Consider the following 24,313-nt stretch of genomic DNA (forward strand, 5'->3'; position numbering starts at 1 on the left):
CTCACCAGTGCCCCCCTCACCAGTGCCCCCTCTCACCAGTGCCCCCTCCTCACCAGTGCCCCCCCCTCACCAGTGCCCCCTCTCACCAGTGCCCCCCTCACCAGTGCCCCCCCTCACCAGTGCCCCCCCTCACCAGTGCCCTCCCCTCACCAGTGCCCCCTCTCACCAGTGCCCCCCCTCACCAGTGCCCCCCCTCACCAGTGCCCCCTCCTCACCAGTGCCCCCCCCTCACCAGTGCCCCCCCCTCACCATTGCCCCCCCTCACCAGTGCCCCCCCTCACCAGTGCCCCCCTCTCACCAGTGCCCCCCCTCACCAGTGCCCCCTCTCACCAGTGCCCCCCCTCACCAGTGCCCCCTCTCACCAGTGCCCCCTCTCACCAGTGCCCCCCCCTCACCAGTGCCCCCTCTCACCAGTGCCCCCCCTCACCAGTGCCCCCTCTCACCAGTGCCCCCCCTCTCACCAGTGCACCCTCTCACCAGTGCCCCCCCTCACCAGTGCCCCCTCTCACCAGTGCCCCCTCCTCACCAGTGCCCCCCCCTCACCAGTGCCCCCCCTCACCAGTGCCCCCTCTCACCAGTGCCCCCCCTCACCAGTGCCCCCTCTCACCAGTGCCCCCCCTCTCACCAGTGCCCCCTCTCACCAGTGCCCCCTCTCACCAGTGCCCCCCCTCACCAGTGCCCCCTCTCACCAGTGCCCCCCCTCACCAGTGCCCCCCCTCTCACCAGTGCCCCCTCTCACCAGTGCCCCCTCTCACCAGTGCCCCCCCTCACCAGTGCCCCCTCACACCAGTGCCCCCTCACACCAGTGCCCCCTCTCACCAGTGCCCCCCCCTCACCAGTGCCCCCTCTCACCAGTGCCCCCCCTCACCAGTGCCCCCTCTCACCAGTGCCCCCCCTCTCACCAGTGCCCCCCCTCACCAGTGCCCCCTCTCACCAGTGCCCCCTCCTCACCAGTGCCCCCCCCTCACCAGTGCCCCCTCTCACCAGTGCCCCCCCTCACCAGTGCCCCCTCTCACCAGTGCCCCCTCTCACCAGTGCCCCCCTCACCAGTGCCCCCTCTCACCAGTGCCCCCCCTCACCAGTGCCCCCTCTCACCATTGCCCCCTCTCACCAGTGCCCCTCTCACCAGTGCCCCCCCCTCAACAGTGCCCCCTCTCACCAGTGCCCCCCCTCACCAGTGCCCCCTCTCACCAGTGCCCCCCTCTCACCAGTGCCCCCCCTCTCACCAGTGGCCCCCCCTCACCAGTGCCCCCTCTCACCAGTGCCCCCTCTCACCAGTGCCCCCCCTCTCACCAGTGCCCCCCCTCTCACCAGTGCCCCCTCTCACCAGTGCCCCCCCTCACCAGTGCCCCCCCCCTCTCACCAGTGCCCCCTCCTCACCAGTGCCCCCCCTCACCAGTGCCCCCTCTCACCAGTGCCCCCTCCTCACCAGTGCCCCCCCCTCACCAGTGCCCCCTCTCACCAGTGCCCCCCTCACCAGTGCCCCCCCCTCACCAGTGCCCCCTCTCACCAGCGCCCCCTCTCACCAGTGCCCCCTCTCACCAGTGCCCCCCCCTCTCCAGCGCCCCCTCTCACCAGCGCCCCCTCTCACCAGTGCCCCCTCTCACCAGTGCCCCCCCTCACCAGTGCCCCCCCTCTCACCAGTGCCCCCTCTCACCAGTGCCCCCCCTCTCACCAGTGCATCCTCTCACCAGTGCCCCCCCCTCTCCAGTGCCCCCTCTCACCAGTGCCCCCCCTCACCAGTGCCCCCTCTCACCAGTGCCCCCCCTCTCACCAGTGCCCCCTCTCACCAGTGCCCCCCCTCTCACCAGTGCACCCTCTCACCAGCGCCCCCCCTCACCAGTGCCCCCCCTCACCAGTGCTCCCTCTCACCAGTGCCCCCTCTCACCAGTGCCCCCCCTCACCAGTGCCCCCTTTCACCAGTGCTCCCTCTCACCAGTGCCCCCCCTCACCAGTGCCCCCCCTCTCACCAGTGTACCCTCTCACCAGCGCCCCCCCTCACCAGTGCTCCCTCTCACCAGTGCCCCCTCTCACCAGTGCCCCCCCTCTCACCAGTGCACCCTCTCACCAGCGCCCCCCCTCACCAGTGCCCCCTCTCACCAGTGCCCCCCCCCCCCCTCCCCCAGCTAAGTCAACTTTTGCCCCGGGTTAAAACGGTCTGAGTCTTCCCCTTCCTTCCCTTCACCTCACCATGTGCTTCCTCGTCCAGCAGATAGCGAACACCTAAACACCAGTCCACAGCAAAAGCCCAAGCGCTGGGAGCGCGTCTGACCGATAGTAACCTCGAGATTTCGATCAGCTGTAGCTGAGCTACTGGAGGTTAAAAAAAAACCCTCGCTTGTGCTTGTAACGGAGGGAGGGGGAGAGGGAGAGGGAGAGGGAGAGGGAGAGGGAGAGAGACCGCTCATCCTGCAGCCAGCCAGCACAGCACACAACGGAGACCGCTCATCCTGCAGCCAGCCAGCCAGCCAGCCAGCCAGCCAGCCCTTCGCGGCTATTCACAGGCACTTCTCACTGGAAATGAAACGGGACTGAAAGCAAAACCTGTGTGGAAAGGTGAGAGATTCCGTCCTTTACCGATTGTGCAGGTTTTCTTAAAAACAAAGAGACGTTAACGTTGCTCCTGAGATTAAAATGGGATTGGGAACCTTTTGTTTCGAGTCGGAATGAATTCTCCTCCATCTGAATGACATAAATGCAAAGGATTTTATTTTTCTTGTTTTAAGGCGTGGATTAAATGGTGTTTTTAAAGAACAATGGAGATGTTGTCTTTTGTTGGTTAAAGCTTTTACTGATTCTTGAGTGCTGATCGCTGTAAAACAAAGCCAATGGCCATCGGCACCCTGCTTCATCAGAAGTGTGGGAAGTTTTTTCCCCTTAAACTTTGTTGGTCGGATCAATTTGATGCACTTTCTAGCCCTGAGAACAACAGTCCCAAGTTCATTTCATCATTTTGTGTTTCTGTGCCATTATTTTTTTTTAAAAGAAAACACCCCAGCCTCTAGTTTTAATGATGAAGAAACTAGAAGCCGTGTTGGCATTAGCGAGGAAAATGGCTTAGTTCGCACTTCGCGATGTTTTGGTTCCCACAGTCGGGGTGAGATGGGACAGAAATATCACTAATTCTTGCTATGTCGTGTGTAGAAAGAATAAAGTGGTGCAACGAGTTGCAAAGATGAGCCTGGGAAAAAGTAAGCCAAACACTTTAGTTGGCTTTCCCCCCTCTTTATTCTATTCCTATTGCAAAATATCCTCAATTCCTCTTTGGTGCAAACTTTTTTTGAAACATCAAAATGTATTTAAGTATCAGGGGTGTTGGAGTTGAAGTGCTTTTGAAAATGTCTGGTGCGGAGAAGGGGGGCATCTTTCTTACAATTAACCATTTCTTGAAGTGGAAGGAACTGCAGATGCTGGTTTAAACCGAAGACAGATACAAAATGCTGGCGGGACAGGCAGCATCTTTGGAGAGAAGGAATTGGTAACGTTTCGGGTCGAGACCCTTCTGAATTTTGCGTCTATCTTGAAGCAGCAAACACTTTCTCGGGTTTTGACAGTTGCACAGCCCCTGATCAATTTAGTGACCAGAAACGTGGTTTGCTGCTGGTCGATGTTTGTATTATTGGTTTTTCCCCTAGATGCTTGTCACGTTCTAAAGGCAATTATATAAAGAAAAGAAAAAGAGATTGAGGATCACAGGTGACAATACTGAGGATGTGCACCTTCTAATCCCTGTTTTCACAATTGTTCAGGAAGCATTTTGCTCTCCCTTCCTGGGATCTGAGTAAATTCGTGGGAAAGTCCTCAGTGAATATTTTTTTTAACGTTGAGCAATTCATAAAGCATCTAAAAAGTCATTAGAAACCGTGATTTTGCCAATGTAAGTGAATGGGGAAAACTGGAAATAAGTCATATTTGGACTTGCCGACTTCCGAGGCTGATTTTCTGTAGGTATCTCGGCAGCCTGGGTGAACCCTTCTGGTACCATTGGTAAACGCACCTGCCCTACCACATTTTCGGCGGATTCAGCAAATCTTGGGTCGTCTGGCTGGTAGTCCTGCCGGGGAAGGGGCACCTCGGCCCCATGGGCAGCCGGAAGCCTCGAGGCCAATTCGTTAACTGCCGCCCGGCCTGCCCCTTGCAAGAAATGCAAGTTTTGGTACAAAATTAATTTGCACTTAATATTTGTTTTATGTTTCTTGTAGTCCATGGTGCTTTAGAGACATCGGATGGATATAATTAGTGGGTCAGAGGTATATTGCTGTACCATAATTACAAGACCTCTGTTGGTCTAGTAAACGGATAATATGGCAAGTCTCTGGAAACAAGGGTGCTGGAAAATCGGTAGTGGACCCATACTCCTGTTTGCTCAAGGAAATATTGGCTACATCAAGTGAATTGGAAATTTCATAGCTCACCAGCTACAGCGACTGTTCCCACAGATTGGGAGGAGGAAATCTTTGAATTAATTAGCCTTTGAAAGGCTCTCCCATTGAAAAGTAGGAAATTGTAGCTCCATTAACTCAATTTAATTTATGTTGAAAGTTGTTACAAAAAATAATAATGGGTCATTTCTGACAGTACTAAAAAGATATTGAAACTGAACAGGGTGCTGCTAGAGTGATGAATCAAATCAACATTGAGATGGTTGTGTTAGGGATTCCCAGCATGGCCTCCTAAAAAAAACAATTTCATGGAGTTTTGTTGTATTTTTGGTGAGGTTTTTGGACTGGCGAATTTCAAGGCTCCTGTTGGTATTGTACATGTTTATTTCCACACTTCACAAAGAAGGCAAATCCTGCATTGGATATTGCAAAACAAGAGAGGGAGTTACAGAGATTTAAGAAAAAAAATCTTCTGTAGCTGGAGCCACAGTTGTCAGTGACAGTGTATCCCAAGCAAAAACATGGTCAGAAAGACAGCATTTTTAGAATACAGTTCTGCTTTAATTTTTAATTCAGAGGTGCTGGTCACAGCTTCAGAGACATGGGTTCAGTCCTGGCATTGAGTGCCTTCTGTGTGGAGTTTGCATGTTCTCAATGCCGCCTTGTGTGTTTGCATGAATTGCTCCGGTTTCCTCCTCCATTCAAAGACGTATAGGTTGGAAGGTTAATTGGCCATTATAAATTGACGCTTGTGCATCGATGAGTGCAAGAATCTAGGAGAAGTTGATGGGAATGTGGGAAGAATAAAAAATTGAATTGATTAATGTAGAATTATTATAATGGACGGTTGATGATAGAGTGCGGTCCTGCCTTCCATTTCGTCATTGGGCCTTTTGAACTAGCTTTATTTGGACTTAATTGGAGTTTATCTTGCACTAAATGTTGTGTACTTTATCTGTACACTGTGGACGGTTTGATCATAATCATGCATAGCTTTTTCTTTCTGGATAGCATGCAGACAAAGCTTTACACTGTACCTTAGTACTCATGACAGTAATAAACTAAACCAAATGATTGGCATGGACCTGGTGGGCCAAAGGGTCTGTTGCCATGCTGTATCCCAATAACAGAGATCTAGGAAGATTGTGGGGCCAAAGATGTTTACAGTGAAAGGGCAAGTAAGCCCTTGGAGTGGATCGGTGAGCTCTAGGGTGAAGGAAATTTGAACACGTTATGTTTGGGTGACTGAATTTTGGATATCCTCAAGTTCAAGGAGGTTGCGCAATGGGATGCTAACCACGGGACTAATTTAATCTAGTGGTAACAAAGTGATGATTGAGATTTTCAGTAGAACATTAGCTTAAACATTAGAAACTTAAACTTAATCTTAAGTTTAAGGCTAATGCTGTGCATCTGCACATCAAACATGCAATTTGTCATGTGGGAAAGGGACCTAGTTTTGATAATGTACAAGTGCCACATGTTGTTACACGACCTTTGCAGAGAAACCAAGGGTAAAAGCAAAGAAAGGCCATAGGTGGTGTGGAAGATGGAGTGTTGAACTAAAGGGCCTGTCCCACTTAGGCGATTTTAAGGCGACTGCCGGCGACTAGTCTGTCGCCGACAGTTTGGCGGGGTGTCGCGGGCATGATCATGAGGAGTCTTCAAAGAATCGTAGTGGATCTCGGCGCGTCGCTGAGAAATCAACCGGATTGAAATTTCTCGGCGACAGCTGGCTTGTCGCCAGGTATTATTGCTTATTGCGGGCGCTGTCGCATGCTGTCCCCAGGTTTGCTAGCTTGTCTTAGATGCGTTTAGAAGCACGTAATATTAAATTAAGTAAAGTCATTTGAAGATACCATAAAATACTTGTGTTTAACCAATTTATTTACCGTCAGGACATTTGACAGGTACATTGGAGGTGACAGTTTGACGGTCAGGTAAGCGTGGGAATTTTCGCGATGTTTATGGCCATCAGCGATTACATTTAAAGTAGGCTCCCAACCCAGATATGCAACCCAGAAACCAGATATGCATCTCCCGTACATTTTCAAAGAATGCCCACACTCCGCACAAAAATCCATTTAACCACGTTTAAAATTAAATTTCTTAATACTGCCATTAGTAAACTGGAAGTTAATCCAGTTTATGTCTTGTTACCGTGAAGCTTGGTTTTCAAGTAACCCGGGCACGATGTTATAGTTCAAAACTCTCAAGTAATTACAGACTTGTCAGTGATTTCAGCGAAAATTAGGATGCCGGAGAAGCATTGATAAGCGTGGGAATTTCGCAATGTTTCCAAAGACGGTGTACAGAAGTTCTCTGACGACTCTGCCATCGTCGGCCTCATCACGGGCGACGAGGACAGGGCGTACAGAGAACTGATCAAGGAGTTTGTGGACTGGTGCCAGCGGAACTGCCTCCGGATCAACACGGGGAAAACCAGGGAGATGGTGGTAGATTTCCGCAGGTGCAGCCAGGTCCCCCCAACACCAGTGAACATCCAGGGAATGGACATCGAGAGGGTGGATTCTTATAAGTACCTGGGTGTCTTCCTCAATAATAAACTGGACTGGACTGAAAACACCGATGCGCTATACAGAAAGGACCAGAGCAGACTTTATCTGCTAAGGAGACTCCGGTCCTTTGGAGTGCAGGGGGCACTACTAAGGACCTTTTACAACACACTGGTTGCATCGGCCATTTTCTATGGAGTGGTCTGCTGGAGCAGCAGCATCTCAGCGGTGGAAGGGAAGAGACTCGACAAGCTGGTCAGGAAGGCCAGCTCTGTCCTGGGTTGCCCCCTCGACTCAGTGCAGGTGGTGGGAGAGAGGAGGATGATGGCAAAGCTAACATCGCTGCTGGACAATGACTCCCACCCCATGCAGGACACTGTCACTGCACTGAGTAGCTCCTTCAGTGACAGACTCCTTCACTCCAAGTGCTTGAAGGAGAGATATAGGAGGTGCTTCCTTCCCGCTGCTGTGAGACTGCACGCTCAGCACTGCTCCCAGCAGACGAGTCAACAATAACAGCTAAGAACACACAGAAAACTGACGACAATTTATGTATCTTTTATTTATAATGAATGATCTCTTGCTATCCACTTTGCTGCTGTAACACTGTAAATTTCCCCGGTGTGGGACGAATAAAGGAATATATTATTATTATTATTAATCTCGAACTGACTCGGCATTGTCATAGGGTAAAAGAAAATTTCGGCGATCTGCTACGACTTTGGCAGTCGCCTAAAAAATCGCCTAAGTGGGACAGGTCCTTAAAGAACCATAGTTTAACTAGCTAGTCGAGCCCAGATTAGGTTTGGAATTCCATGTCCAATTTTGATCCATAATGTATCAAATAAGGCCTGGGCCGGAAAAAAGCTACAAAGTACCATTAATTGAAGCATTTAAAATGTTGAACATCCTGTGTCAACTTTGGTTAGATCTTATTTGGAGTAATGTGCACACTTCTAGTTGCCCCAGATGTGAAGTTCTTTGGTGAGGGTGCAGAGAGTTTACCAGGATGCTGAGGGTATTACCTGTAAGGAGAGATTGAGCACATTTGGATTATTTTTGCTGGAGTGTTAGAGGCTTAGGGGAGATCTGATAGACGTTTATAAAAATAAGAGAGGCATAGATAGAGTAGACAGTCAGAATCATTTTACCCAAGGTGGAAATGCCAAATGCTTGTAGGGATAGCTTTAAGATGAGGGGGTAAAAGTTCAAAGGTGACGTGTGGGGAAGTTCTTTGTACAGAGTTCTGGAACACACTGCTAGGAATGGTGGTGGAAACTGTTAAAATGGTGGTGTTTTGTGAAGCTTCAGATGGCACATGGATATGTCGCGAATAGAAAGATATGGATCGCGTGCAGGCAGAATTAATTAGCCTATTTTGACATCGTGTTGGGCAGAGACATCATGGGCCAACGTGCCAGTTCCTGTGTTGTACTGTGTTCTATGTCTTTGTGGACAGATAGGGTAGCTTATGGAAAATGAGCCATATGTCACAGAAGCATAAGAAGGTTTGTTCTTTGGGCAAGGGGTTTCAACACGTGTAATAAATGAGTAGATTGTGTGGTGAGCGGCAATTTTCTGTAACAGTACACAATAGCTTTGGGTGATTTCCTTGTTGTGGCTAATTTTGTAGAGTGTAGAAAAAATATATATAAATTGTTTGGGTATGTAGCTCATGGTCACAGTTTATTTTATTTGTTTCAGTGAGTTCGGTAGGATTTTCCCATAACTGTATCGCTTTTGCCTTGGCCTAGATTTCTCTTATCTGTTTTTCACCTTTCCCAGGAGATTATTTGATTTTTTTGCCGAAGAAAATACTGAGGGCATGATGTTTAGGTGTGCAGTGACGATTTGTGCCAGGTTTAATTTGCTGACTAGCAGTTTTCCATCTGACATTTTATATTTTAATAGGTTCATAAAACATTTTACCAATTATAATATCAACTATAATAATCTTATTTTCATTCCAATGAGGCATCCCACATGCAACTGCAGATTAAACATTCCATGGTGTACGTAGAAAAATAATTATTTTGGGACTGTTGTGGGCCTCACTGCCAAGGTGGTGGCATCTGCCTTCTTGGCAATTGGGTAAATTGCTGGGAAGTTAAGAACGAGACATGTTGCTGTGATTCTCTCCACCAGAATCCATCCTTAAAGACCAATAATGAACCACGTGAAATGTTATAACCGAGAGAAGGGTAGCTTCATGATCACAAGCACAGACACTGTTAAAAATTGTATTTATTTAATTAATGCATTTTATGTTACCAGCTGCGTTGCTGGGATTTGACCTCCTGTCTGGTTCATTTGTCAACATGTATGGATTAGTAGATTGGTAAATGACCTACTGATATGGTGCGGAAACAGGCCCTTCGGCCCACTGAGTCCGCACCGACCAGGGATCCCCATGCAACAGCCCTATCCTTCACACGAGGGAAAATTTACAATTTTTTCCTAAGACAATTAATAGTACATCTTTGGAATGTGGGAGGAAACTGGAGTATGCAGGGAAAGCCCACTTGGTCACAGGGAGAACATACAAGCTCCATACATATAGCATCTGTAGTCAGGATCGAACCTGGGTCTCTTGTGCTCTAAGGCAGCAATTCTACTGCTGCACCACTGTGCTGCCCCTTTTTCACAATCTTGCCAGATGAAGGTGGGATTATTTCACACTGATTTATGGATTTATTGGATGAATGGGTTTATTCTACTTGCACAATTCCATCAAACCTCATACAGGCATAATACACACAATCTGAGTATGATCGGCGATCCACAGGGTACACATTTTTAAAGGTAGCGGGTGAGTTGAGGGTGCTGCTTAAAAAGAACACATGAAGATCTTAGCTTTTTTGATAGAACAATGGTGAATAAAAGCAATGACGAAAAGCCTAGAACTGAACACAATACATCAGTTGAGATTTTAATATGAGTTGGGACTCATGTGGAGTATTGCATTCAATTTCAGGTAATGCTAAAACCTTGGTGTGAATGCAGAGGAGATTCATGAGAATGATGTCAAGGATTGCTTATATGTGGAGGCTGGGGAAGCCTGAAATGTTTCCGTCAGATCTGGCAAGAGGGTTGAGACAGTTTTTTTATAATTGGACAAAATTGTGAAGGGAATTGCTTTGGTATACATTGAGAAATTGCTTATTTTGGCAGGTGGGTTGAAAATTAAAGAACATCGATAATTGGCAAAGAGGAGATGAAGAATCTTTTCTTTAAGGCGAAGTTATAACAAATCAAAATATCACATAGTCATAGAAACACCAGTAACTTTCCAAAGAAGATAAAAGCAACTGCAGATGCTGGAATTTTTAGCGAAGCAACAATGCTGGAGGAACTGAACAGGTCAGGCAGCTTCTGTGGAGGGAAAAGGACAGACGATGTTTTATTCACCAAGTTTCTCCCGCACAATATTTTTCTCTTCATATCATATCATATCATATATATACAGCCGGAAACAGGCCTTTTCGGCCCTCCAAGTCCGTGCCGCCCAGTGATCCCCGCACATTAACACTATCCTACACCCACTAGGGACAATTTTTACATTTTTTACCCAGCCAATTAACCTACATACCTGTACGTCTTTGGAGTGTGGGAGGAAACCGAAGATCTCGGAGAAAACCCACGCAGGTCACGGGGAGAACGTACAAACTCCTTACAGTGCAGCACCCGTAGTCAGGATCGAACCTGAGTCTCCGGCGCTGCATTCGCTGTAAAGCAGCAACTCTACCGCTGCGCTACCGTGCCGCTGCGCTACCGTACCGTACTGTACAATGGAATGAAATATTATGAAGCTCATTGATCTTGGTAATATTTTTGAGCAAGAGTATTAGCTTTTTACAAAGATGGGCTTTAGCAGAGTTGTGCTCTCTAATTCACAGTAGGGAGACTTTATCAGAGTTAATAGATACCAAAATGATGCAAGGAAATTGGATTTAAACTGGAAATAAAAGTTGCTGTTCTTTGCGGAAAGGGCGATGGCAGAAGGACAAAGTGAAAACACTTTCAAAGATATAGCACAGGCATGATGAGGAGAATGGCCTCCTCTGTGCTATCAGATCCCATGATTCTTTCATCCCTTGAATGAATATGCAGTTGAGATATCCCACGCTGATGATAATGTTGTGGGCAATGCTGCACTTCCCCTTTACTGTATTTGAATATTAGACTTGCTTTACATTTGTCCACCAGCTGAAGTTGCTGAAACTGGGGCTTAACACTCCCCTGTGTGCCTGGGTCCTGAGCTTTCTCACCGCCAGGCCCCAAGTGGTCAAGATGGGGAGACATACATCTAACCCCCTCACCCTGAACACAGGATCCCCCTAAGGTTGCGTTCTTAGCAACTCCCTGTACACACATGACTGTGTGGCCAGGTTCAGCTCCAACTCCATCATCAAGTTTGCTGACGACACTGTGGTGGTGGGCCTGATCTCCGATAACAAGGAGGTCTACCGGGAGGAGGTGGCTGATCTGGCACTCTGGTGTCAGGACAACAGCCTCCTCTTGAATGTCACAAAAACTAAGGAGCTGATTGTAGACTTTAGAAGGGCTCAATATTCGAGGACGTACACGCCAGTGGAGATAAATAGGATTACTGTGGATAGGGTGAGCAGCTTTAAATACCTGGAAGTCCACATCACAGAGGATCTGACATGGACAACACACATTGCCGCACTGGTGAGTAAGGCAAGGCAGCGCCTTTACCACCTCAGACAGTTGAGGAAATTCAGAGTCTCTCTGAGGATCCTTCAGTGCTTCTACTCTGGGGCTGTAGAAAGCATCTTGTCCGGAAACATCACAATCTGGTTTGGGAATAGCTCTGCCCAGAGCAGGAAGGCTCTGCGGAGAGTAGTGCGTTCGGCTGAACGCACTATGGGAACTACACTCGCCCCCCCTGCAGGACCTATACATCAGGAGGTGCAGATCCAGAGCCAGCAAGATCATGGGGGACCCCTACCACCCCGGCAACGGACTGTTCCAGCTGCTACGGTCAGGCAAACACCTCCGCTGTCACGCTGTGAAAACAGAGAGGATGAGATGGAGTTTCTTCCCACAGGCCATCAGGACTGTTAACTCTCATATCACCAGGGACTAATTTTATTTACTGCATTAATTTATTTTTTGTGTTAAAAAAATAATTCTATTCTGTTTTGTAGTTTTAGCACAATCCGCAGGCGTTGCCACTTTCATTTCACTGCACATCTTGTATATGTATGTGACAAATAAAGTTGACTTGACTTGACAGCTAAATTGAGCTGTAAGCCTGATCCGCCAGATGAGAGACCATTACAGTAGAATGGAGGCAGACTCACTCTAAGTTATAAGTATCTTGCTGCAGAGTAACAAATTTGATCATGAAGTAAATTACTGAGGCAGGAAAAGATGGTGCTAATGGACTCCCTGAGGGCATTGGATACATTGCAATCCTAAAATGCAAAGAAAAGAGGATAATTTAATTACATCTACATGTGCCTACAGCTGTGCCAGTTATTTATTTTTGTAAGTCTGTACGTTTTTTGAATCCCTGACAAGTTGAGGTAAGACAGAATGGCACAAACAGTCATTTCGGATTGCTTTAAATTATGACCCTTGGAAGCAAACCTTAACTTGCTTATGATAACTAAGCAGCTATGCGTGATAATTACACAATCCAAGCATGATAACAGCATTGGTTGCTTCAAACATAAATGCTTAGATCAGAACTTTTGTACATGCACAAGGAAAGCAGATCTGATATGTTTGCAAACCGTCATCCCGTGACCTCCTTCCCCACTCAACCAGACATTTCCACAAAGCAAGACAAGACCATCGCCTCGATTTACAGCATTATTTTTGAAAATAAAGCCATCGTTTGAAATGTGTTGGTAGTGGATTGATTATTTTTAATTTGATGAAAATTAAGATTACCAATTGAAAAAATGTTCCTGCTAAGGTGTCTATAGTTGCATGTACTTTTCAACTGAAGATGTGAATCTTGGTGAAAAATGATCGGCTTTTATACAGTACTCATAATCGTGCAGGACAGCCCACGGTGCTTTCCAACTGGTGTGTTACTTTTTGAAGTATTATCATTTCCATAATAGAATTTTGCACATGCATGTCCTCACAAAAACCGAGTTTATAAGTGGCTGTTTGATTTAACTCGTGTTGGTTGAGGAATGCATATTGATCAAGATGGATTCAACAATGGCTGAATGGGAGATACCAGAGGGTAATGGTTGACAATTGTATGTCAGGTTGGAGGCCAGTGTCTAGTGGAGTGCCCCAGGGATCTGTGTTGGGTCCACTGTTGTTTGTCATTTACATTAATGATCTGGATGATGGTGTGGCAAATTGGATTAGTAAATATGCAGATGATACTAAGATAGGTGGTGTAGTTAGTAATGAAGTAGAGTTTCAAAGTCTACAGAGAGACTTGGGCCTTTTGGAAGGGTGGGCTGAAAGATGGCAGATGGAGTTTAATGCTGATAAGTGTGAGGTGCTGCATTTTGGTAGGACAAATCAAAATAGGACGTACAGGGTAAATGGTAGGGAATTGAGGAATGCAGTGGAACAGGGATCTGGGAATAACTGCATTGTTCCCTGAAGGTGGAATCTCATGTGGATAGGGTGGTGAAGAAGGCATTTGGTATGCTTGCCTTTATAAATCAGAGCATCGAGTATAGAAGTTGGGATGTAATGTTAAAATTGTACAGGGCATTGGTGGGGCCGAATCTGGAGTATGGTGTGCAGTTCTGGTCGCCAAATTATAGGAAAGATGTCGACAAAATGGAGAGGGTACAGAGGAGATTTACTAGAATGTTGCCTGGGTTTCAGCACTTAAGCTACAGAGAGAGGTTGAACAGGTTGGGTCTTTATTCTTTGGAGCGTAGAAGGTTGAGGGGGGACTTGATAGAGGTTTTTTAAATTTTGAGAGGGACGGACAGAGTTGACGTGGGTAGGCTTTTCCCTTTGAGAGTGGGGAAGATTCCAACAAGGGGACATAGCTTCAGAATTGAGGGACAAAAGTTTAGGGGTAACATGAGGGGTAACTTCTTTACTCAGAGGGTGGTGGCTGTATGGAATGGGCTTCCGGTGGAAGTGGTGGAGGCTGGCTCGATTTTATTATTTAAGAGTAAATTGGATAGGTATATGGATAAGAGGGGATTAGAGGGTTATGGTCTGAGTGCAGGTAGATGAGACTAGGTCAGGGAGAGTGGTCGGCGTGGACTGGAAGGGCCGAACGGGCCTGTTTCCGTGCTGTAGTTGTTATATGGTTATATGACACATTGGAGACATCCCATGTTGTCTTTTGAATAGATCCTGAAAGTCATGGCTCCAAATTTTAAACTAGTTCAAGATCACTAATTCTTGAAATAGTTTAACTATTCAATCGCTTTCCCCTTAATATCTTGATTTAAAAAAAAATCAAATTGCTCTTTAATAAATATTCCAGAGACTGAAACCCTAATATGTACAATCCCTCCTAATTTAACCTTTGGAGTTCAGGTGCCTTTGAGATAAATCTGTGTTGTAATTTCTCCATTGGCAATATTTCCCACCCAAGGTGCAATGGACTTAAAGTACTCTAGGGGAGGTATAACCAGGGATTTGTGCATCTTCAGTGTAATGTCTACCCAGGTGATTTACTTGTAGTGCCAGCTTAGTGGCAAATTGATATGCAGCTCCATTATCCTTTCAAAATGGTGTATCTCCGAAAAATACTTTAAAATTAGTCTTGTGGATTGCTTCCCAAAAATCAATGACCAAGCAAGTTACATCAGTGTAGGAAGGAATTACAGATGCTGGTTTAAGCCGAAGATAGACACAAAATGCTGGAGTAACTCAGCGAGACAGGCAGCATCCCCTGAGAGACAGAATGGGTGACATTTCTGGTCGAGACCCTTCTTCAGCTTTGCTTTGTAAGTTATCATTAGCATTGGTGGTTCGAAAAAACACAAATTATCGATCATCCTTTATCTCAAAATGATTTCAAGCCCTCTCTTTGCTATGTGTTACATTTGATAAGGTATGGGAATGTTTTTTATTTACTGAAATATAAAGATTGGTGATATAGTTCATTGAGTAGTAATTGGTAGACAATTCGTACAATTAACTAACTGCTGGTGATCAGATGTGGAAGTAATGGGCATTATGTGATAGAAATACATTCTAAATTTCACCTGTGCTATTACTGATCCATTGGCAAAACGTAATCTGGAAGCAGAAGTACCTCATTCATATACATGGCGTGAAATAGATAGACTAAATACTGTTGTCAACACACGTTGGTGGGCAGTTTTGACAGGAGCATTGTCCAAGCACAAAGTAATTGCTTTGCTTTGTAAGTTGCTGTAAGCCATGGGCAGTTTGGAAACAGTTAGAAATTGCAGGCTGCCATTAATATTTTGGACTGATTGTGAGGTCCCTCACTTCTATTACAATTACTGGTGAGCCACAGTTTAGTGGGCTAGGCTGTTCTGATTACTTTCGGTCGAGACACTTGTCCTAACGAACATTCAGCTTGAGTGAGAGTATTTGCCAATTGTTGTGGGAAGGGAGGATCATATTTGTTTCTGCTGCCCTTCTACCAACTCCCATAAGTGAATTTGTCTGAAGTACCTGCAATATGTGGACATAGAGCCCAATGAAGTAAAACTGGCTGGGAAGTTCCAAATGTTACAGTGTGATTCCAGATACAGCAGCAGTGGCAGGATCTGCTGATCTTGGAGCCACAAGGCAACCAAAATATAGAAATGGGAGGATCTATGAGCTTCTGATTCATTGCACACATCTGGAGTCAGGGGAAAAATGTACATAGTGCATAATTTGCCTATGGGTATGTGACTTGGGCTCGTGAATAATGTCCCAGAGCCTCATTACAGCAATGCAGGAAGCCACAGACAGATGGGTCAGAGTGGGAGTGAGCTGGAGAACTTGTGGCAGGCATCTGGAAGATCAGTCACTTCTGCAGACAGAACAAAGGTCTAATGTAAGCTTGAGGAACATCATCTCATTGTCCATCTTGGCATGTTGCAGTCTTAAGGACTCTGTATCAGATTAATAACCTGATCCATGCTTTCCTGAGTCAGGCTTTCATGAATGGGGTGTCCAAACCTCAAAGGGAATGGTATCGTCAAAATCGCTAATGATATTGGATTAGTGTTGATCAGCATTAATTATAATGATAATCAACTAGCAATGTAATTTGATCTAGTATTCGAAAGATAAGCTAATGATGAAAAAAGTCAGTTTTGTTGAAGTGTAACAAGTTGTGTATGCATCACTTGTTGGTGTTTTCAAGTTGCATCCAAAGAGATAGAAGTTTTCTAAAATGGATCAAGGGAGCACCAAAGAATAAAGAAGCTAAAAAATATATACCTTAAAATATCATCCTCAAAGATTTAAGCAAAATTCATTTTCAATAGATATACAGATAGCTTCTATATTCGGATAATGAATATTTGTCACTGTTAATGTCGTGGCCAAGACATTCGGCACCACAGTGACCAATTTTGGATGATGTACGGGCGATGAGTGGTCTGGTATGGCACTGTCACTGATCATGTACTGTTGCACCACAGATACATGCCACATTAAAGAAATATCATTGGCAGATTGATTAGTAGGACTGGATGTTACAATCCCTAAGGTTTGCACTACAATTGACTGGTGTTGTTCTTGGGGGTGACCACTAGGTAATGTTGCTACCATTCAGACACATCTTCAGTTGTGTACCTCAACGTCACTGGGTGTTTCGGCCTTTTATCACAAGACACCCTCAGTCGAGGCAGGCCCACCGCAGGGTGATCAGACCTGGGTGTGTGTCTTATGGTTAGCCTCTAGATGGTCACGTGGCAGCCCAGACAATATATTTTCTTTTCAGCCACAGCCAGTGACTGCTCCGTTCGGCGGCATTTGCAAGTTCTTTGATTGCCCTCCTTTGGGCCTGCCCTCTGACTCCAACTTCCCTCAGGAGCCTTGCGGTGGAACTGGCTACAAAGCCCCTGCACCCCACTTCCACTGGACGCACCCTTTCACTCCAACCTCGCTCCTCTGCCTCTACTGCAAGGTTGGAATATCTCAGCCTTTTCCTTTCGTATGCCTCGTCCACAGCCTCCTCCCAGGGCACCGTCAGCTCAATGATGAAAACACGCCGACAGGAGTTGGACCAGAGGACGAGGTCTGGTCGCAGGTTGGTAGCTGCGATTTCAACTGGGAAGGAAAGCCTCTGGCCTAGGTCAACCCGCATTTCCCAGTCTCTGGCTGCGCTCAATGGGCTTTAAATTTCTTCACACTTGCATGCAATATTTGAGAGATGGTCCAGAGCTGATGAGAGGTTGCGCAGATACTGAAGTGATAATAAAACCAAAGCACCACTCTGTGCAAACTTGGAACTATTCTAATAACAGATACATTGGGAAGGACTCAGCAGGTCAGGAAGGAGAAACACAGTTTATGGTCAGGCTGAAAACCCTTCACCAATGCATTTGGTCGGCATTTATTCTGCACTGTAAACTAATGAGTGCTTCTATCATTTCACCATGTTTTTATTTCAGATTTCCAGCATCTGCAGTTTTTTTCAACTTTAATTTCTTGTTCTTTTGTAATCTGGACAATGTTACAGTTAATTTCTGGTTTATTCAGCACCTCAGTGTCACAGTGCTGGGGCTTAATAGAGGGGGAAAATATCAATCAAGTATTCATGTGCCCTGAACTGCCAACAGCAAACAAAACTCTTTGAGTCAGGGAGATGGAGTAGCAGGGAGTTTGAAAACACGGTAATGCCCCCCACTACAGTATGGGTATATTTCTACCAAAGCAAGGTGGGGGTCCCAAAGGTGGAGATGTGATGAGATAAGGTCAAAAGTAATAGGAGCAGAATTAGCGGCATGGTGGCGCAACGGTAGAGTTGCTGCCTTACAGCGAATGCTGCGCCGGAGACTCAGGTTCGATCCTGACTACGGGCGCCGTCTGTATGGAGTTTGTACGTTCTCCCCGTGACCTGCGTGGGTTTTCTCCGAGATCTTCGGTTTCCTCCCACACTCCAAAGACGTACAGGTATGTAGGTTAATTGGCTGGCAAATGTAAAAAATTGTCCCTAGTGTGTGTAGGATAGTGTTAATGTGCGGGGATCGCTGGGCGGCGCGGACCGGTGGGCCGAAGGGCCTGTTTCCGCGCTGTATCTCCAAATCTTTTAAAAAATCTAAAAAAAAATCTAGGCCATTCAGCCCATCAAGTCAACTCTACCATTCAATCATGGTTGATCTATCTCCCCCCCCAACCGTATTCTCCTGCCTTCTCCCATAACCCCTGACACCGTACTAATCAGATGTGGTTTGGATTGCGTCCAGAGTAATTGCTGAGATTCAGATTTAGATCACCTTGTCGTCATATTCCCCAGCGTGCAATGAAAATCCTTGTTCACGTAACACCCACAAAGAAAACAGTATGATAAACACAACAGTAAATACAATGGTCATTCAAATTTCACTGTACCTTAATTGGTACATGTGACAATCAGTTGATCTTGAAATCTTGAGTGTAAAACAGCAGAATGGGGCAAGATTGTAGTGTAATTGAAATAGTACAAAAAATATTAAAGCACAATAATGGAATAAGTGAATCAGAGTTATGAGTATGTGGCAGCTCCTCTAGGAACGGAGTGTGAAAGAGGTGACAGGTTCCAGAATCTGATAGGAGTGTTGAAGAAGTTGTTAAGTCTGGACATCTCAACTTTCAAGCCCCTCAGAAGGTAGGAAAGAGAAAAGGGAATGTCCAGGGTGGCAGGTATCCTTGATGATACTTCCAGCCTTCCTGATGTGAGGCACTGTGAAGATGGATTGGATGGAAGGAAATGATGGACTGTTCATCACTCCCTGTAGGTTCAGTAAGTGTAAGAAAATGTAAGAAAATAACTGCAGATGCTGGTACAAATCGAAGGTATTTATTCACAAAATGCTGGAGTAACTCAGCAGGTCAGGCAGCATCTCAGGAGAGAAGGAATGGGTGACGTTTCGGGTCGAGAGTTCAGGTGCTCAAGAACTCCCTATACCAGGCTGAAAAGCAGTCATCGGAATACCTTCTATATCTCATCTGTAGAAGTTTGAAAGGTTCTTCATGGACATGCCAAATTGCCTCGGATGCATTAGAAAGTACAAATGCCAATGTACATTCTGTATCACCGCATCACTGTTAAGGAACCAGGTTAGGTTGCTGGTGAAATTGATGCCTCAGAACTTGATGCTAACTATCTCTACAGCAGGTCGGTAGATGGGGACAGGGTTGTTTTCACCCCTTCACTTAAGGATTAGGTTATCATCCTGACACCAAGCTGCAAGATTCTCAATCTCTTTTCCCTACTTCATCCCATCATCATTGCTGTTCCTGGATTTCAGTTATGTAGAAGATGTCAGAACAAGGTTTGTTGTCTTTTTCTGACAGTTCGGTTGGCCGTGGTGATTTTGGCCATTTTCTTCTGTCTCGATTGTGCCACTTTGCTGTTAAAAAATAGATTTTCATCCAGGCCCTTGGATCGGGAAGCAGCCCGTTTGTGGCCAAATTCATTTATTTAAAAAAATGAAATAAATAAGTCACGGAAAGAGCACTTGGAAGTGAAATTATACAGACGTCATCAGTGGCTATGACCACAGAGTTGGGTTATGTCATTGTCAATTATTGGGAAATTCTTGGCACTGATTTCACTGACATATCAGCATCAATTGACACTATTGTGCCATCCAGTAAGTAGAGGAAGAATTAAATAGTGTGGAAGGGCTCATAATAAACAGTTGACTTTAAACCCAGTGCAACACGGTGGATGGACTGCAGCATTGTCCTTGTGCCGTCTTTCAAACGGGGTTTTAAAGGGAGTTGACGCTCTCTTCTCAGGTAGGTGTATGGTAACATAGTGGTTCAGTTGTTTGACTTAGACCATTTCATCTGGGCACATGTCCAAATCTCACCGTTGTAATCGGAGGATTCAATTTCAAGTACATAAATACATTTGAAATGAAAATCCATCATCAGTACTGGTGATTTAAAAAAAAGCCAAGGAAATGTTATGTTAAAAAACGTTCCCAAAAATAAATTCCCAGTGAAAGCAAAACTGTGGTGTGTGAATTGCAAATGCGTTCATGTCTTATTTGCCCTCCGAAATGGGCAATAAATGCTGGCCCTGTTAGCAGCGCTGATATACAGTATATAGGATGTAAAAGAAACCATGGCACAAATTGAAGAAACACTGGGATCTGCTGGTGCCCTGTCAATATATAGTCTGGGATAGGTTTCTGGTGATGGGAAGCAGGAGCTGCTCTTCCAGGTCAATTATTGCTTGAGCACAGCTTTAGATGGTATGACTCTAAAATGAAGGAATTTAGTAGAGATCGACACGGCTTCCAGCAAACTACGGTGTTAATTTATGTGTGTTGGGATCATACTTATCAGCAGTGATATGATGAAAGGTGGAGTGCATCCTGTTGTGCTGGGAATCATGCCATTTACTGAATGCCATCTATGTCCTCACTGTTATTGAACCGGACATTTGCTGAAAGCTTGCACCACATTTAAAAGCCCGAAAATGATGCAATTTTTTGTTTGAGATACAAAGCCAGAGCCAAGTTTGGATGTTTTGGATTGTGCTTTCAGAAGCCAGTATTAGCACTGAGTTTTTTGTTCTTTATCATATTTTGGCTCATATTGTGGCTTGCAAATGGCTATCTGATCCCTTAATCACTTTAGAAAAAGTAATCTCATTTTTTAGCCGCAGACAATTGTTTGTGAAACTTTAACATGATCTACTGTACCTTAATTATTATCAGTAGCAAAGAGACGATGATAAACTGCAGTTTGTGTAATTCAGTCAGGTGAGATAACTGCCTATTTGAAACTTATCAGAGCTACATGTTCATGCCAGAGTCCATAGTCTAACGCAACTGAAGTGTTAAAGTAAAAGATTTATTTCACTGGAAGAGTGACCGATGAGAAGAACATAGTGTTAGCATGCAATGGTAATTCCAAGAATTTATTTTCTGACTTTGTTATGTGATTTATAATTGGAAACTGTTTAATCCAGGTATAAGATGAATGATGTTGAATTAGTTTATCTCATGCCATTCTAAGTTACTTACATTTTCAGTTCATAAAAATGAAAATTGGTGGATAATGTGCAGCTAATCTATTGCCTGTTTTCTAGTATTGCACTGTTAAAATGCTCCTCTTTTGTTAAAGTTATTTTTTAAATGATCATCATGGAAAGTCTCTCTTTCTAAAGTCTCTGTTTCAAATTTGGGCTGCTTCACTGGAATATGCATGCTGATGCTATAATTTAATTATATAATAGCAAAGTAGTTTTCCTGAAGAGCCCAGGTTGTGATCAGTTCACATGAACAGAGCCTCACTGCACCCTGAGGATGACATGTAGAGGTGAGCCACACAGCTACTGTGCTCAGTTCTAAGACAATTGGGTGCCATGCGACATCTTAGTTGGACATCTCATGGTAGGAAATATAAGATAATTGCCATTGAAGTGTTTTTTATTTGGTTCAGAATGAGGAGCCACCAGAAAGTTTGAGATTTGATTGCTGGAACAGAAGTCAGATTTTCATGAACATTATTTATTGCTGATGGGAAGTGTAGCTGGTCAGAATCATTTTGCAATGTGGTCCTTCTAATCTTCTGTCTGAATTTACCTCAGTATCATGGATGATTCCATTGGTTCCCCTTGCCTTACAACACTGACCACACTTCATTGGATGTCCCATAAAGTTTTACAGTCAATGACAATAGAAATGCGCTACCTCATTTATTTATTGACGTTTTACTTATTATCTCAGCCTGATAGTTGTAGCTGAATCTGAACCTGATCCTCAAATTCACATGGTCTGCTCGAGTAGATGTCGATGAGTAAGGATAAGGAATGGGAGGGTTGGTGGTTGGGCTTTGACTGATAAGTGCAATAACGAGCCAAACCTGAGTAGAAAAGTAAGATGTGAAGAGGATACAAGGAAGCCACAAAGAATCATTGGTGAGTTAAATGAATGAGTACAGACGCAGCAAATGGAGAACCACATAGGAAAATGCAAAGTTGTCCATGTTGGCAGGATGAATATAGAAGCATATTATCTAAATGGTGAGAGTTTGTTAAGCTCTGAGATTTAAAGAGACATGGGCCTCCTTATGCATGATGTGCACAAGATTATTTTGGAGGTACAATAAGTATTTAGAAAAGCTAACAGTATGTTATTTATTGCTAGGGAAATTGAATATAAAGTGAGAGATTCTGCTTCAGTTATATACAGTGCCCTCCATAATGTAAAGACCCATCATTTTTATTTATTTGCCTCAGTACTCCACGATTTGAGATTTGTAATAGAAAAATCACATGTGGTTAAAGTGCACATTGTCAGAGTTTGTTAAAGGGTATTTTTATACATTTTGGTTTCACCATGTAGAAATTACAGCTGTGTTTATACAAAGTCCCCCCATTTCAGGGCACCATAATGTTTGGGACACATGGCTTCACAGGTGTTTGTAATTGCTCAGGTGTGTTTAAATGCCTCCTCAATGCAGATATAACAGAGCTCTCAGCACCTAGTCTTTCCTCCAGTCTTTCCATCACCTTTGGAAACTTTTATTGCTGTTTATCAACATAAGTTGCGCCAATGAAAGTCAAAGAAGCCATTATGAGACTGAGAAACAACTGTTAGAGACATCAGCCAAATCTTAGGCGTACCAAAATCAACTGTTTGAAACATTAAGAAGAAAGAGAGCACTGGTGAGCTTACTAATCGCAAAGGGACTGGCAGGCCAAGGAAGACCTCCACACCTGATGAAGAATTCTCTCTATAATAAATAAAAATCCCCAAACACTTGCCGACAGATCAGAAACATTCTTCATGAGTCAGATGTGGATTTATCAATGACCACTGTCCGCAGAAGACTTCATGAATAGAAATACAGAGGCTACACTGCAAGATGCAAGCCACTGGTTAGCCGCAAAAATAGGATGGCAGGGTTACAGTTTGCCAAGAAGTACTTAAAAGAGCAAGCACAGTTCTGGAAAAAGGTCTTGTGGACAGATGAGATGAAGATTAACATATCAGAGTGATGGCAAGAGCAAAGTATGGAGGAGAGAAGGAACTGCCCAAGATCCAAAGCATACCACCTCAAGTATAAAACAAGGTGGTGGGGGTGTTATGGCCTAGGCATGTAAGGCTGCTGAAGGTACTGGCTCACTTATCTTCATTGATGATACAACTGATGGTAGGAGCATAATGAATTCTAAAGTGTATAGACACATCCTATCTGCTCAAGTTCAAACAAATGCCTCAAAACTCATTGGCCGGCGGTTCATTCTACAGCAAGACAATGATCCCAAACATATTGCTAAAGCAACAAAGGAGTTTTTCAAAGCTAAAAAATTGTCAAATCTTGAGTGGCCAAGTCAATCACCCGATCTGAACCCAATTGAGCATGCCTTTATATGCTGAAGAGAAAGCTGAAGGGGACTAGCCCCCAAAACTAGCATAAGCTAAAGATGGCTGCAATACAGGCCTGGCAGAGTATCACCAGAGAAGACACCCAGCAACTGGTGATGTCCATGAATCGGAGACATCAAGCAGTCATTGCATGCAAAGGATATGCAATAAAATACCAAACATAACTACTTTCATTTACATGACATTGCTGTGTCCCAAACATTATGGTGCCCTGAAATGGGGGGACTATGTATAAACACTGCTGTAATTTCTACTTGGTGAAACCAAAATGTATAAAAATGGCCTTTATTAAAATCTAACAATGTGCACTTTAACCACATGTGATTTTTTTTCTATCACAAATCTCAAATTGTGGAGTACAGAGGCAAATAAATAAATGATGGGTCTTTGTCCCAAACATTATGGAGGGCACTGTAGGATATTGTTGAGACCATATTTGGAGAACTACTTTTGTTACTTCTCTTAATGTGTTGGAAGCAGCTCCAACAAGGTTTACTAGATTGAACAAACCACTAAAGGAACTCAGCATCTGTGCAGGGAAATGTGCAGACACCAATTTGTGTTGGAAACCTTCTTGAGACTGATGGACAATGTTTCGGGTCAGGACTTTTCTTCAGACTGATAGCCAAGACTGATATCTGGATTGGTGGAGGATTGGGTGAATGTAGAAAGGATGTTTACTCTATTTGGAGGGCTTAAAACCAGGGAGGCATTGTTTAAAAATAAGCGGAAGTTCTTTTAAGATCAAGATGAGGAGAACCTTTTTTTACTGAAGTGCGATAAATCATTGTAACATTATTCTTCAAAGGGCAGTGGAAAAATCCTTGAATATTTTTAAGGCAGAGAAGGGAGATGCTTAATATAACTGAGGGTTGAAACTTTATTGTGGTTTGATGAGAATGTGGAGACTATAGACAAATCT

The 24,313-nt window shown here is 44.7% G+C and overlaps 1 protein-coding gene across 1 annotated transcript in view; it reads left to right on the forward strand.

Annotated features, from left to right (window-relative positions):
• The first annotated feature begins 2,394 nt into the window (after nucleotides 1–2,394).
• The window catches only part of LOC144592233 (phospholipid-transporting ATPase ABCA1-like), a 136,296-nt gene continuing 114,377 nt past the window's right edge, over nucleotides 2,395–24,313 (forward strand). The window contains 1 exon segment of the mRNA XM_078396766.1: nucleotides 2,395–2,556. The gene's annotated coding sequence lies outside the window, so the exon portion shown is untranslated.

This window comes from Rhinoraja longicauda, chromosome 3 (genome assembly GCF_053455715.1).
Source record: "Rhinoraja longicauda isolate Sanriku21f chromosome 3, sRhiLon1.1, whole genome shotgun sequence".
Taxonomy (NCBI): Eukaryota; Metazoa; Chordata; class Chondrichthyes; order Rajiformes; family Arhynchobatidae; genus Rhinoraja; species Rhinoraja longicauda.